Here is an 11,382-nt window from a genome sequence, read left to right on the forward strand (position 1 = left end):
TGGTTTTTCCAGTGGTCATGTATGGATGTGAGAGTTGGACTGTGAAGAAAGCTGAGCACCGAAGAATTGATGCTTTTGAACTGTGGTGTTGGAGAAGACTGTTGAGAGTCCCTTGGACTGCAAAGAGATCCAACCAGTCCGTCCTAAGGGAGATCAGTCCTGGGTGTTCATTGGAAGGACTGATGTTGAAGCTGAAAGTCCAGTACTTTGGCCACCTGATGCGAACAGCTGACTCATTTGAAAACACCCTAATGTTGGGAAAGACTGAGGGCAGGAGGAGAAGGGGACGAAAGATGATGAGATGGTTGGATGGCATCACCGACTCGATGGGCATGGGTTTGGGTGGATTTTGGGAGTTGGTGATGGACAGGGAGGCCTGGCATGCTGCGGTTCATGGGGTCGCAAAGAGTCAGACATGACTGAGCGACTGAACTGAACTGAAGTGCTGTAGAAAATGGAAAGGAAGAACAGGGTACCAAAGCAGGGGTGAGCAGGGAGGGTCTAGATGAGAAAGTGGTGTTCGAGCAGACCAGGAGGAAAGAAAGAGTGAAACATGAGACTGTGCAAGGAAAAGCACTTCAGGCAGAGGGAAGAACAAATGCAAAGATTAGAGTGTGTTCAGCATGTTCAAAGGAACTGCCAGGAGGTCTGTGTAGCGGGAGCACAGAGAGATCAGATTTCACAAGGCTGTTGGTTCTCCTCTAGATTCTTGGGGGATCAGGGCAGGTGCTTGAGCAGAAGAGGCTGGATACGGCAGTTATATGGGGCAGAGACTGGAGGGGAATAGAGGAAAGAAGGGAATCATATACAGTTGTCCAAGGCAGGGACCCAGCTGGCTCACCAAAGGGGAGCAGAGATGAAGTAGGATTCCAGACACACCCAAAAGATGTAACCAAGAAAAAAAAGTTGTAACCAACAGAATTTGCTGATGAATTAGATGTAGGATGAGAGAGGAAAATGCAGGATAATTTTTAGGTTTTTGGTTTTGGCCCATTTGGGCCCCTGACCTGGGACCTCGGTCAGCTCCCCAAACTGAAGTGACACCATCCAACAGATCAAGGCTGCAGTGAGTGGTGGGGAGTCAGTCACAGGGCCCCCACCATATGGCCATCCACCATTGCAACCTTGGATTTAATAATAACAGCATGCACTAGGTAGGGACTTACGGAGTGCCAGGCACTGTGTACTGCTCCTGTCATCTCATTTAATGCTCACAACAAGCCTGTGACATGCGCATCATTAGTTCCACTTAAGAGATGAGGGACCCTGAGCCCAAAGACATCAGCGAAGTTCACACAGGTAGAAGTAGCAGGGCTGAGACATAAACCTGGGATTCTCTTGACAGGAGAGCCTGTGTTCCCAACTACTATGTGACCCCGTCCCCGACGCTGTGCCAGACGGGTCACCTCCCCTCCCTGACCATCAAGCACATGGAAGGGATCACCTCTAGTGATCTCCCAGCTCTGGTATATTTTGTGCTATGAAATCAGGAGTCAAGAGACCCAGGTGCCTCCCTCTTGGCTTTCCCACTAACTGACCTGTGACCTTGGGAAAGTCGCTTCCCTGATGGGCCCCACCTGGGTTTAAATACCCCCCCGCCCCGGCCAATGCCTTTTCTGCTCAAAAACTCTATGTCTGTATGAATATCGCCATTTCCAGAAAGTTCCAGCGAGCATCAACGGACCTTTTCAGAGTGAGGGATGGATTGCAGTGCCCTCTACACAGACGACTTCAGGGAGAAGCCCTGTCAAACCGCCCTTCATTCACGCCGGTCTGTCAGCAGTCCCCTACCCGCCCACTGCCCTCCGAGGAAGTGGCCGCCCATGGAGCGCCAGCTGGCCCGGCCCGCCCCTCGGAGCCCTGTCCACACCCACCTCCCTCTGCGCTGCTGACCTTCCGTGGGTGTCCTCCCTTTTCTCTCTTTGGTTTCCTTCATCAAAACAAGAACTGCGCAGAGGGTTTTGTTTCAACTGTGAGAACGTCTCTAAATGCAGCTCGTGAAGTCACCATTCACTGCACCCATGCGACATTCACACGCCTCGCCACATCCACCCGCTCAACAACTGGGGAGGGAGACAGTTTAATGCACACCTGAGTTGGTGAGGCGAGGGCCCTGGCACAGGACGGTGGGTCTTTGCCTCTCTCCACTGTCCCTCGATTCTCTGCTCTAGGCAAACCTACCTGCAGCTCTTTTCTAGACAAATCCCACCCCCTGGGTTACCATTCCCATCCCCACAGTATCTCCTCCCCATCCTCTCAGAGACGTTTCAAGTGCCACCTCCTCCAGGAAGTCCTCCATGGTGCCCCCTCCACAATGGGGCAGATTAACTGAAACCACGTAGACAGTTTCATTTTCTGCTTTTAACTTTATTTTTTAATTAATATTTTGTGTGTTCAAGATGTACAACATGATGATTTGGTATACATGTAGACAGCAAAATGATTACTACAACCAAGCTGGTCAGTGCATTACGTCCTCACATAGTTCCCGTGTGTGTGTGTATGTGTGTGTGTGCGTGTGCACGCGCACATGCAAGTGTGCACATGATGGAAGCACCTTAGATCTACCCTTAACAGATTTTCAGCATTCATTATATTACTTTTTTTAAGTTTTTAAAATATATTTTTAAATTTACAATGTTGTGTTTAACTTCTACCATACAGCAAATGACTCAGTTATACCATATTCATTCTCTTCCATTATGCTTTATCACAGGATTCTGAATATAGTTCCCTGTGCCATTGCAGTATTATTAACCAGAGCCTCATGCTGCACCTTAGATGGCTAGGCTTGTTTATCCTATATAACTGCAAGACTGTTCCCTCCTCCAGCATCTTCCCATTCCCACCCCCCACCCTTCCTGACCACCATTCTACTCTTTGCTTCTACAGAGTCAACTTTTTTAGATTCCATATAGAAGTGAGATTACAAAGTTTTCCCCTTTCTGTGTCTGCTGAATGTGACTTCCAGTTTTTGTTTTTAGGTTGTGAGCTGAAAGGTAAAGTACTTTCTGAGTGTAGAGGCTCTAGAGCAAAACGGATCCGCGTTCAAATCCCATACCTGCCGTTCCTTCACTGGGCAGCCTCGGGCAAGATACTCTGTGGGTCTCCGTTTCTTCATGATCAATTTTAGGTTCAAGACTCACAGCAGTACTTTCTGCAGGTCTGGCACTGTTCGAAGCCCTTCATGTTCAATTCTCACAGCAGCCCTGTGACATGGGTTCTATCTATCTTTTACCATTTTACAGAAGAGACTGAAGCATAGAGTGTTAAAGCAATTTGCCCAAAGCTCCCTGGCTCCTTTCTTTTTCTTTTTTGCTGTGTGGCTTTGGGTAAGTCATTTAACTTCCCTGATCTTGGACAAGATATTTTACTGCTGTGTGCCCTAGTTACCTTCTCTAGAAAATGAAATATCTGCCACATATTAATACTCAAAATCAGATGAAGTCAAGTTCACTTCACTCAGTCGCTCAGTCATGACCAACTCTTTGCGACCCCATAGACTGTGCTGGCCAGGCTCCTCTGTCCATGGGATTCTTCAGGCAAGAACACTGGAGTGGGTAGACATTCCCTTCTGCAGGGGATCTTCCAAACCCAGGGATTGAACCCAGGTCTCCCACATTGCAGGCAGATTCTTTACCATCTGAGCCACCAGGGAGGGGTGTTTTTTAAATCCTTGTCATCTTCATCATCCCTACTGATATAATTACAGACTTACCCAAAGCAATACGAGATACTCAGGAAACTTTCAGCAAATGGAGCAGAGAAGCTGGGCAGGAAGGAAGAAGTAACTGAAAGAAGAACGAATGAAAAAAATGAATAAATGGATGTATTACCCACAGAAAGCTCTGGAATGCAGAAGGGGAGCAAGAGGGTGTGAAGCAAATTCAAGTGATACACTTGTGAACTGATGGACCATGTGGGTGCAGAAGAACTAAAGATCCACATCACTATAGCTATGTAACCTTCCGCCTCTCCGATGATGTCTCTTTTGAACCCCCAGAGCAGAGTCTGAGAACCATTTGCACCCTGAACGGATAATGATACAGATGGAAATGTCAACTGATCCTAAATTGATACATAAATGGACCCTGCAACACAAGTTATCAGTTTAAGACCCCAGGGATTCTTTATTAATATTTCTAATTTATGGGCTCATTTGAGAAGTCATTAGTGACAACAAACCTAATAAATCACGGGTTAAAAGGACTCCAGACAGCAGCACACAGGGTCTTCCTCATGCACAGTGGGTGGTAGTCCTTTTACTTCTGAGACAATCATAGCAACGGTCACCAGGGAGATGGGCTGCCAAAGGAAGTCTGGAGTTGGCGGTGGTGACAGCTGGAAGCAGATTATCAAGAGAGGACAGCATTTCCTGGTCCAGTGGAGAAGGCCGGGGAGGAAACTGTCGGCTGTGCACTGCTTTGTGCGTGTGTGCGTGTGCTCTGCTGTGTCCGACCCTTTGTGATCCCCTGGACTATAGTCCGCCAGGTTCCACTGTCCATGGAATTTTCCAGGCAAGAATACTGAAGTGGGCTGCCATTTCCTCCTCCACGGGATCTTCCCCACTCAGGGATCAAATCCACGTCTCTGTGTCTCCTGCTTTGGCAGATAGATTCTTCACCACTGTGCCATCTGAGAAGCCACGCTCTTCTGTGCAGACACTTTATTTGCATTGCCTGGCTTAAGCCTCCTCAAGTGACGCCTATGGATAGCTGCCCTGGTTCCCACTTACAGGCGAGGCAACTGAGGCTCAGAGAGACGAGGTCACTAGGCTCAGTTAACATTTGAGCTGTTCAAAGTCAGGAGGCACCCATCCAACAGTCCATGCTCTTAATCACTGCACTTTTCTGGCCACCAGTCCAATGTCCCCATTCCACAGAGCTGGAGACTGAGACCCGGTGAGGCAGACACACACACAAGTCAGTAGGAGAGCAGGAATGAGGACTTTGCATCCTGACGGTCTATTCTCTTGTTCTTTCTGAAGAGCTTCCCTAATTGTCATTCTCATCCCCTTGCTCTTGTTTTCTTATTTTCTTCCCTTCATAGCATTTATCACCTGCCATCTTATAGATTTATTCCTTTGGATCCCAGCATGCTCATATTTGTGAGCTAAGCATTTGGGCCGTTTAATCAACATGTACCTCAAGTGATACAACCTGTTGCACACCCATCTCAAGCATAGGATCTTCCCAGTGGTACCAAAATAACTAAATTTCTCCCCCAAGATGCACTTCCTACTGCCAAAGAGATGGAGCCTCCTACGTGTGCCCCAGTGAGCATTTTCACTGAGCCCCTGGGGCTGATCGGCCCCTTTCACATGACCACATTACTAACAGAGTGCAACTTTTGTGTCTTCTTAAGTTGCCTTTACACTTCTCCACTTCAGTGTTTTATGTGTTCAGGATTAGCTGTGTCACCAAAAAGGCCACCTCACTTCCTTCCTCCGTGTTTTTAAGGGGCTCACTCATTGTAGCTCCCAACTACAAGCTGTAGTCAGGCTTCTGTTGTATATCCAATATGCATACTTCCCTTCTTGTCAGCAATAGAATCCCAGTCTTATTCAGGGTAGCAGTGTCTTCAGGTTCAAGATTACATTTCCTAGTCCCACCTTCAGCCATAAGAGGAGGTTTAATGGAATGAAAGAGAAAGTCAATGGATACATTTCCTTCCAGAAAACTCTTGAGGGAAAACTGACCAAGGTAAGAGATTAGTCCTTCTTCCTCTCCACCTGGAATGCAAACTTGATGTCCAGAGCCACAGCAGCCAACTTACGCTGTGGGGCAACATTGAGAATAGAAGTTGGCACAAAGGTATGTAGACCCTTTTGATAGTGAATTTGCCAGCCCAACCCAGCCCAGCCCTTACCTGACACTCTTGACTCCATTTACATGACAGAAAATAAATAAATACCCTCTTACATGTGAAATCTCTGGCTATTTTTATCCAGAATTTCCATCTATTGGTGCAGTAATGTGTTGCCTCCACAAAAGCAAAACTCTTCTTGTTAAACTCACATGCCCATATCATGGTCTGATAGGAAAACACCGGTGAGGCAGTCAGGAGACCTGGGATCCAGTCCTCATATTGAACTGTTCTAGGATGACAGATCGGAGAAGGCAATGGCACCCCACTCCAGTACTCTTGCCTGGAGAATCCCATGGACAGAGGAGCCTGGTAGGCTGCAGTCCATGGGGTCGCTAAGGGTCGGATACGACTGAAGTGACTTAGCAGCAGCAGCAGCAGCAGGATGACAGATGGGTTGTTGTCCCATTCTTCACACTAGTGTTTATTTACTTCTCTACCTCATCCTGGAAAAGAGATGAAATGTGGATAGCAGACAAGTTTGAAATTACAGTCTGGAGTAAGAACTGGCCTGAGGAAGAGGCATGCTGCGGTGCCAGTTAAGGAAAGATCTGTGTGATTTACAATCGCGTGAACTTACCTCTACACAAAGAGAGGTCAAAATACCTGTGGGAGTGTCTGTGGGAATATTTTTGGGAACACCTCTGAGAATACTTGTGGGAATACTTGTGAGGGTACCTGTGGGAATAGTTTAGGGAACATCTCTCAGAATACTTGTGGGAATACCAGTATAAAAGCTTTTGGGGGATGCTTGTGAGGGTATCTGTGGGAATACTTGTGGGACTACCTATGGGAATACTCTGGTAATACCTGTGAGAGTACTTGTAGGAATACCTATGGAAATACTTGTGAGAGTACCTGTGGGAATATTTTAGGGAACATCTCTCAGAATATTTGTGGGAATACCAGTTGAAAATCTTTTGGGGATGCCTGTGGGAAAACCCGTGAAAATACTTGTGAGGGTACCTGTGGGAATACTTGTGGGACTACCTATGGAAATACTCTGGTAATACCTGTGAGAGTACCTGTGGGAATACCTGGGGAAATACTTAGGGAAATACATATGGGAATACTCTGATAATACCTGTGAGAGTACATGTGGGAATACCTGTAAGAATACCTGTGAGAATACCAGTAGGAAAGCTGTGGGGATGCCTGTGGAAAGCTGTAGTCCTTAAGAGAACAGCTCTTCATCTTCTCCCACACCAAGAAATAAAGTCCAAGTCCATCAAGCCAAACTGTAATAATTTTAGCTTAAATTTTTTTTCAACGTATGTTTTACAAATCACCCAAGAAGGCCCTAGAAAAATCCTAACTCTGCACCCACAGACACCTAATGTTAAGCAAATATCACCTCCTGGTGAGTCCCACAAATGGCTGAGTAGGAAAATGCAACCCTCAGTGACTAAATGAGTGAATGCAATTCACAGGTTGTTGAATAAAAGCCAACTCAATGTTGGAGGACATCTGCCGACAGTGACAATCGGGGGTTAGAACAGTTCATCCTGAGCCAGTTTTTCCTGACAGTAATGAGGCCATTCTTGCTTCATGACAATAAAATCATGTCATCTGCATAGAAAAAGACTTTCAACTTTCTGTTCCTCGTAGCAAAGGGCAATTCATTCAGCTCATCCAGAAATTCTTTCAAGTCATACAAGACATGTTAGAGGGAGCTGGGACCAGAGCATGGCTCCTGTGCTCTGCTTGAACTCACCATCTGCTTTTGAGGACACGATTCCTTTGGACGCCAGCCTGCAGGCGCTGCTAAGGGGCAGTTCTGTGTCAGTGCCCGTGCCAGGGTGGGGATGAATATCAGCACCTCCAGCTTAGCCCATAATTGCTTTCTCTCCACATAATTAGTTTCTCTCCACTGAGTCAAAAGGCCAGACTCAGTCACTGCTACTGCAATTCGTATATCATTCCTGACAAATTTTTGCACCAGTGGCATAAAAAAAGGTCAATCATGTGGAATAAATATGCTGAAAACCTAAGGGCTTCTTCATACAAAATACCAACCTGAAAAACCCCAGACCTGCCATTTCTAAAAGAGGAAATTGACAGGTGCTTTAGTTGGAATAGTAAATAAACCAATAGGTCTATCATTTGGTAAGGTCAATAGAGGCTGGGCCTTACAAAGTGGGAGAATCTACCTTTAGGATCCATCCAGACAAGGTTACCTGTAGAATTAAGAAGAACAATCAACTCGGTGAATGAATGCTTGAAACACGCCAGGTCCAAATACAGATGACTCATGAATATAAAGCAGACACCAGAATTCAAATTTAGGATAAAAATAATGCAAATTTTTTTATTGAGTATGGGTCAGAACAATAATATTTGGATAGATTGGTCAAATAAAATATATTATTAAAAATCATGCTATCTTTTCTTTCTTTTTTTTACTTTTTTGTATGCCTACTAAAATGTTTTAAATTAATTGCATGCACCCTGTGGTAGCCATCTCCAAGATGACCCTCAGTAATTCTTCCTGATATTCACACCCTTCTGTGATCCCCTCCCGCTTTGTATCAGGGTTGGTCTGTGTGACCAATAGAATATTTTTGTTTGAGTTCATTAGGTGGCGCTAGTGGTAAAGAACCCCCCTGCCAATGCAGGAGACAAAAAAGATGTGAGTTCGATCCCTATGTTGGGAAGATCCCCTGAAGAAAGGAATGGCAACCCACTCCAGTATTCTTGCCTGGAGAATCCCATGGACAGAGGAGCCTAGAGGGCTGTAGTCCACTGGGTCACAAAGAGTTGGACGCGACTGAAGTGACTTAGCACACACATTGTTAGAATGTTCATGTAACTTTTTGTGTACATCTCTAAAGGTAAAACTGCCACATGCTTGCCTGCTGCTGCTGCTGCTGCTAAGTCGCTTCAGTCGTGTCCAACTCTGTGTGACCCCATAGACGGCAGCCCACCAGGCTCCCCTGTCCCTGGGATTCTCCAGGCAAGAAAACTGGAGTGGCTTGCCATTTCCTTCTCCAATACATGAAGGTGAAAAGTGAAAGTGAAGTTGCCATTGCCTTCCTAGGACCAGTTTATAGAATACAAAATATTTTCTAGGTTCAAGTATTCAGTAATTCCCAGATTTGTGAATGTCATCTTGCCCCATGACCTGTTCAGTCTTCCTTAAAGGAACATTACAGTATATTTTTTAGTGGAATACACCAGAAGTAATGGTGTATCATTCAAGATTAGGTTACAAAATATGCTGAAGCTTCTCCTTTGGTCTCTTTTTCAGTACTTCTGTCTATCCGTCTGTCTCTCTCTTTCTCCCTCTCTCTCTCTAGTCAGGTACTCTAGAGGAAGTTAGTGCTAATTTGTGAGCAGCCCTATGAACAAGCCTGCATAGTGAGGAACCAAGGCCTCCAGCCAACACCCGCGTGGATGAACCCTCTCAGGTCCTCCGGCCATAGTCCAACCTTCAGATAATTGCAGCCAAAGCAATGCCTTGACTACAACCTCGTGAAAGACTCTGCATTGGAATCACCCAGTTAAGCCACTCCCAGATTTCTGGCCTTCAGAAACCATGTGACATCATAAATATTAAGTCGTGGGTAATCTATCACATAGCAACATATAGCTAATACACATTCATGTTATTACTATTAAGCAACACTAATCTCAAGTTGGCTTCCCTGGTGGCTTCAGTGGTAAAGAATCCCCCTGCCAATGCAGGAGACATCGGTTCAATTCCTGAGTCAGGAAGAGCCCGTGGAGAAGAAAATGAAAACCCACTCCAGTATTCTTGCCTGGGAAATCCCAAAGACAGAGGAATTTGTCTTTATAGCCTGGCAGGCTAGAATCCATAGGGTCACAAAGAACAGCTAAACAATAACAATGATCTCAATTAACAACAACAAAAAAGAATCCTCTAGAGCAGAGTCTCCTAAACCTGGCTGCATGTTAAAAATCACTTGACAAACTTCTTAAATAGTTGATGCTCAGCTCCCCGACCCCAGACAGTTGAATCAGAGTCTCTTGAGGTAAAGCCCCAGTATGGGTATTTTATGAAAGTTACCCAGGTGATGTAAAGGTTCAGCCAAGGTTGAGATCGCTGCTCTAAGGAATGCTTCTCCAATGTCATGGTGCTTACTTCCATGTATCATCTGGGGTCTGGCTACCCTGGATGTGTATCAGAATCCATGTGGGGGCTGTTAGAAAAGCTAAGTCTCTGGCCCCAGCCCAAGCAGACCAAATCAGAATCTGTATTTTAATAGGATCCCCCAGGGAATGTGGATGCACACTGAGCTCTGAGGGGCACTGATTTGGGGGCATCAATTCAGAACTAGTCCTCTGAGCTCACAGTCCAGTTTCCTGCTAAGGGTAACCAAAATCCCCAAATCTGTTCTCCCATAAGCATGCTGCAGTCCATGGGGTTGCAAAGAGTCAGACACAACCGAACGAATGAGCAAGAACAATGCATCATCTCCCTCGCCAAGGGATTCTGACATAACTAGTGGGGGTGGGGCTGAGCCAGGGAGGGTTTTGAGAAAGTTCCCCTCAGGGGATTCTAAGCTGCAGCATGGGTGGTGAGATGGATCGCAATCTATCTTTTCCCTGAGACTCTCATCTCACTGCAATAGTGGGACTCAAGAGTTTAAAGATGTCTGTTTCCAAACAACATAAACCCTACGAGCCAACTGCCCCATCTAGGACTTCCTTGAAGAAATAACCATTTCTGCCAACCTTTTGGCAGGGGAAACTCATGACGTGAGATTTACGCAGTGCTAAAGTGTGTGTCTCATGCTGAGGACCAGTCACCATCCCCTGAATCACATCCTTGAGAACAAAGTCCCAGCAAGATGCACCATTACTATATTGCTGTTGTTTAGTTATTAAGTCACATCTGACTCTTTGCAACCCAGTGGACTATAAAGCCCACCAGGCTCTTGTGCCCATGGGATTCTCCAGACAAGAATACTGGAGTGGGTTGCCATTTCCTTCTTCAAGGGATCTTCCTGACCCAAGGATCAAAGCTGTGTCTCCTGCATTGGCAGGCAGATTCTTTACCACTAGGCCACCTGGGAAGCCCTCACCACCACCACATAGCAAGATTTAAGCTTTATTATAACTCCCTTAAGCTTCCAGTCAATGCAAAGAAATACAGGAAAACAACAGAATGGGAAAGACTAGAGGTCTCTTCCAGAAAATTAGAGATACCAAGGGAACATTTCATGCAAAGATGGGCTCAATAAATGACAGAAATGGTATGGACCTAACAGAAGCAGAAGATATTAAGAAGAGGTGGCAAGAATACACAGAAGAACTGTGCAAAAAAGATCTTCACAACCCAGATAATCACGATGGTGTGATCACTGACCTAGAGCCAGACATCCTGGAATGTGAAGTCAAGTGGGCCTTAGAAAGCATCACTATGAACAAAGCTAGTGGAGGTGATGGAATTCCAGTTGAGCTATTTCAAATCCTGAAAGATGATACTGTGAAAGTGCTGCACTCAATATGCCAGCAAATTGGGAAAACTCAGCAGTGGCCACAGGACTGGAACTG

This window comes from Bison bison, unplaced genomic scaffold, assembly GCF_000754665.1.
Source record: "Bison bison bison isolate TAMUID 2011002044 unplaced genomic scaffold, Bison_UMD1.0 scf7180017864457, whole genome shotgun sequence".
In the NCBI taxonomy this organism is placed as follows: domain Eukaryota; kingdom Metazoa; phylum Chordata; class Mammalia; order Artiodactyla; family Bovidae; genus Bison; species Bison bison.